Source organism: Poecilia latipinna, unplaced genomic scaffold, assembly GCF_001443285.1.
Source record: "Poecilia latipinna isolate Pla-1442-1.1 unplaced genomic scaffold, P_latipinna-1.0 Scaffold395, whole genome shotgun sequence".
In the NCBI taxonomy this organism is placed as follows: Eukaryota; Metazoa; Chordata; class Actinopteri; order Cyprinodontiformes; family Poeciliidae; genus Poecilia; species Poecilia latipinna.
The window spans coordinates 265,840-270,677 of record NW_015113011.1 but is presented as its reverse complement, the minus strand read 5'-3'; the positions used below and the strand labels follow the sequence as shown (position 1 = coordinate 270,677).

General features: G+C 41.4%; 1 long non-coding RNA gene across 2 annotated transcripts in view; it reads left to right on the top strand.

Moving 5' to 3' along the window:
- LOC106950341 (uncharacterized) overlaps positions 1-4,838 on the top strand; it is an 80,095-nt gene that overhangs the window by 7,570 nt on the left and 67,687 nt on the right. Inside the window, exons 2-3 of one of the 2 annotated variants that reach the window (XR_001425599.1) lie at positions 2,456-2,562; positions 2,634-2,860. This is a non-coding gene — a long non-coding RNA (uncharacterized LOC106950341). Of the gene's footprint in view, positions 1-2,455; positions 2,563-2,633; positions 3,302-4,838 lie in introns of those variants that run through there. The other variant, XR_001425598.1, reaches the window with a different exon arrangement.

The window sequence follows — 4,838 nt, the reverse complement described above, 5'->3', positions numbered from 1 at the left end:
TTTTACTTAAGTAAAATATTAATGCGGTACTTTTACTTGAGTACATTTTTTGAGTACTCTCTCCACCTCTGCGCATTTCACACCCTACCTGTGAGCTGGACCGCGTGTAGACTTGACAAGCAGAAAGGCCAGTTCTGTGAAAATATTCATCATGTCTGAGGTTCAACAAAGAAGTTTCAAAAGATGCATTCTCCTTGTGTTGCATCACTTTAGTCAGTGAGGAGAACCAGGAGGCAGAGCTCCACCCGACTAGCAACATGCTGCAGAGGAAATAACCATTTGCAACACCGAAGTTCTTTTATATAATGCATTACTACATAGGTGCATTTTCAGACTTCTGTAAGTTGATATTCGTGTCTCTTGTCTTTTCCAGTTCGTCAACGAGCTGTTGATACATTTTTTCTTCTTTGTCTTGTTGGAAAACGCTACCTGAAGAACATCAAAAGGAACAGACACCGACCAGGCCAAAAAATCTCAGTTGTTAATCACCTTCCCCCTCTATCACAGGAATAGTCGCATTTTCCTGTTGTGAAGAAATCTGACACTGACTGACAAAAATGTTGCCTCTGCTACCTGCCATTGAGTTTTGCTGTTGAAGATCAAGTTTGTTTCTAAAATGACGGTTTGCAACAGCCTTGTTTTCCGATTGAAAAGCCCAGAGGTTGTCCATATACGTCACGCTCTTGGTGACTGTAAGGGGATGTTGTGTGTGTGTGTGTGTGTGTTAGAAATGTAAAAATGGAAAACGAAAAAAAATGTTTATGTGCAAATCTGGTGCAAATATACCTCCAAACACTTGAAACTGTAAAAAAGAAAAAGGAAAAACAAACGGAAAATGGAAAAAATCTATCATTTTTTTTCCACGTTCCATTATGTTTAACTTTATTTTGGTCTCTTTCTTTGTTTTGAGTTCCCAAAACGTGATAAAGTTGAAGGGGATTGAATATTGTGAAGACAGCAGATGTGTTTTATTTGCTTGTTTTTTTTTTTGTTTTTTTTTTGGTGGTGCCATTTAGCCAGCTGACCCTCATTTCTTTGCCCACTATGATGAGAATGCCACAGCAAACAGAGCAGACTAGTTTGTCCGGAAGCATTTCCCCCCTATTTTTTAACACACTTTTCAGCAGCCATATCAGTAGCCCCAAAACTGCCATGAAAGGCCAATCCATCCCAACACAGCGAGTGTTGCGTGGTTGCTTTAACAAGCACTGCGTCTAATTGGCTGCGTTTGAGATTCCCATTCATTAGCAAGTTGGTGCCAAACCATTCCATCACACAGGTATGACAATTCCCTTCATTTTGATCTTTGTTGTTTCTTTCTCCCTGACCTTTTTTTTTTTTTCTCCCTTACATAAATTTTACTTCAACCCACTCTGTGAGTCATCTGAGCATATCCTCCACTTTAGCACGGATCCGATTTGCCACGGAAGCCAACGTGCGAAGAAAAGTGTTGTGCCTCCACACACACAAATACACAACGTGTGCTACCTAATTAGCAACAATTCTTCAGTCCTCGCCCACCTTCGAAGATGCAAGATGTAGGCAAATTAGTTCTGACCTCTTGAATTATGCATGCGCTCACAATCATACAACCATCAGTTACTATATTAATGTGTTAAATAAGTTTAAAATTGCCTAATGTGTTAGAAATACAAAGGAAGATCAGGGGCTTCGTAACCATATTATTAGGCAACGCCCCTCCCCTTCAAATTTTGCCACATATGTTACAATGAGCTTCGAACAAAGTGACGTTTTTAATAACCATGTACATTTAGTTCCCTTTGCTTCAGCCACAATCTTTGAACACTCAACGCTGCAGTGCTGGATGAGTTGTACCGCAATAAACCTGAAGCTATAATTGCAGCAAAAGTTGTCTTCTCCAGGTTCATGGGAGGGCGGAAGCCCATGCCGGCACTCATTAGTTGGGAAGTGGGCCCTGGTCTGGTTCCCCATCACAACACAGAGGGCAACATTATGTGTCTCTCTTCTAGGCAAAGCTATTGGCTGAGCTTTTGCTGCAACTAACTGAATGTGCTCTCTTTCACTTTGCAGTCTTCAAAACCCACTCAGAACTGATCTGCTAAGATGTGTTTCTCTCCTAGACAAAGCCACTAAAGGAGCTACCACTGTCATTAACTTATTTTTCCTCTAACATAGAAAATACTCTTGGATGAGGGCTTCTGTTATTCTTTTTCTTTTTTTCTTTTGTTTTTCACGTAGGTCTATATATTATGCTCTGTATTCTCAAACCCTCAGTCGGTGGTGGCAGATGACTGTTCACACTGAGCCAGGTTCTGCAGGAGATTTCTTCCTGTTAAAAAAAGAGTTTCCCTCTCCACTGTCGCTGTACGGGTTTATGAAGTGGACTTCACTGCATTGTTTGTTGTATCCACTGGGTTGTGCGATGGATGGTGCTTGTGTGAGTGTGTGTTTTTCCTACTTTCCTCTTCCTCAGGATGTGACCGGAAGGTAAAGCCTCCAGCCTGTGCTCATCAGCTGCAATCAAGGGAGCGGTATTCTGAGGAGTGATTTCTATGCTAGATCGTCAACCTACGTTCTTTGGTAACCGGTCAACTAGTTGCTCTGTTCATTAAGATTTTGCTTATAGCTTCTGGTACTTAACTCTTTCGCAGCCAGTGCCCTATGGAAGACCCACTCCTCGACCTCCAGATATGTTTCTTATGCCACACCTACTGTAGCTGTTCGCCTGGATCCTCCATCGAATCCTCGCTTGCCTCTCCAACGCTCACCTCCATCCCGGGTGGCTCGTCAACAGGATGGCTCACTGCCCCTCCCAGCCAAACTGAACCCTTGTGGATAGAGTTGCGTCCTTCTCTTCTCTTCACCATCAACCGGAACAGTAAGACCTATCTTCTTTGTTCACTGCGTGAAGAGTCTGTTCAGCATGCACTCAAATTCAACCCAGACTGGACTGTCTGCATTGGAGTCTTTTCAGCACATTCACTTTGGAATAAACTTTGCTACTGCTGCTTGCACTAGAGTTTCCAATGCAATCGTCAGGGCATTGTTGGGGTTAGGGTAAACTGTATGCACGATTAAATTCACTTTCTCGTTTTTGCAAAGTGTTTTGAGATGACGTGTTATAAACCGGCACTCTAAACAAGTTGATTGAAATGCTAGAATACTTTGTCTATAAAATATGGTAGACTTTGTCACAAAATGTCTTTGTCTGCATTAAGGTACAAAGATAGCAGCGTGTATCTGAAAAAACATAATTTTGGTGTTTCTAGAACATACTTTTTCATAGGAACCCAATCTGAAACGTTTGTGTATTCACATTAAACGGAATGCAAGTAAAGTTGCTAGAAGCTCTATGAAAAAAAAAAGTTTATTCTTCAATTGAAATTCAAATTTAAAAATACTTTATCCCAAAGGGAAATCAAATGTCGCAGCTCATCATTTTGATGGGTGTCTGAGCTCTGTGCTCTGTTTTGCATTGCTTAAAAAAAAAAAAAAAAAGCACCAATAAAACAACTATGTAGTAAATATCCTCCTCTGCAAGTATCCGCGATAGACCACCTTTTGGAGACGGACGGTTAAAACTCCAACAGTGTTATCCTCCCTGGTGTAATCTGCCTTGGCAGACAGTTGATCTCTGCAGAATACAATCACTGCCAAGGAATCAGGCTTGAATGGCAACACTCCTCTGTTGTCTCCCACTGACAATAACCGGGCCGGGTCCATCTCTGCGGTCTGGCTGCTTATCAGAACAAAGGCATCAGCTATTCTCTCGTAGCATAAACCGACCTACAACACAGAATCCCGACATCTCTGGGATGCTTATTTGTTTACGCCCAGCGTTGAGCCACGTGTATTAGGCCCAGTAATGCTAACGCGCAATAATGGTGAAGTCATTAACCCCGGAAAGGGTTTCTGTTTCAGAGCTGCCCCTCTACAGCATCACTCCGGATATGATGCTTTGCTCATTGACTATTGCCATTGATATTACAGGGAGCGGCTGAGAGGGGGGCTGGAGAGGTGATCTGACTATTATCCCTAAGCTACTCCTCTTTTGTAGGCAGATCAAAGGAGTACTTAAGCCAGGCTGCTGGATGTGTGCATGCCACGTCACCGTAGAACGGATACTCAAATGCAAAATGAAATGCTATCCATTAACAGATGAAAGGTTGCAGGCCCAAATCGTCAGACTGAAGTTTAAAAAGGGGCTAATCAGGCCCCAAGCAATTTCCAGCCGTGTTATTACAGCGGAGGTCCGGCAACATGCACGAATCTTTTTCTATTTTTATAGAAGGGGGTTTGACATTTTGAGTGAAGAGTAAAGGGCTGCCATATGATTATTTTCTTTGTTGTGTGCATGGCAGTTAAGGTGATGCGGGCATTATTGTCTGTGCTTAAGCCAGTGTTGAGAATTAGAAGCGAAATAATTTTATCAAGTTCAAAGAAGTAGAAATTTGTAATCTAATAGTTTAAAGATAGGTCAATGGTAATACCCAAATTAGAAAAAAATAAAAAAGATTACTTGCAATTTTGTATTTTAATATTTTTTATTCATAAAATCTGCTTGCTTAAAACAACCAAACGCCACAGCGAGGGGCTCATTTGTCTCTTTGATATTAAAACAGTTCAGTTTAGTGTGACTGATGGTGATCGTTTCTTAGGTGAACATTTTATTAAAGGCAATTATCTATAAAACCTTTAAATTTGATGCCTCAGGAAGCAAGGCCCTTTCTACTTTCTTCTTCAAGTGGATCTTCTCGCATTAATTGCATAAGAGTTTTAAGAGTCTTGGTGTCTCTCTTTTTTTTTTTTTTTTTTTTTTTTTTTTTTAATTGGGGGGGGGCGGGGGGGGGGGGGGG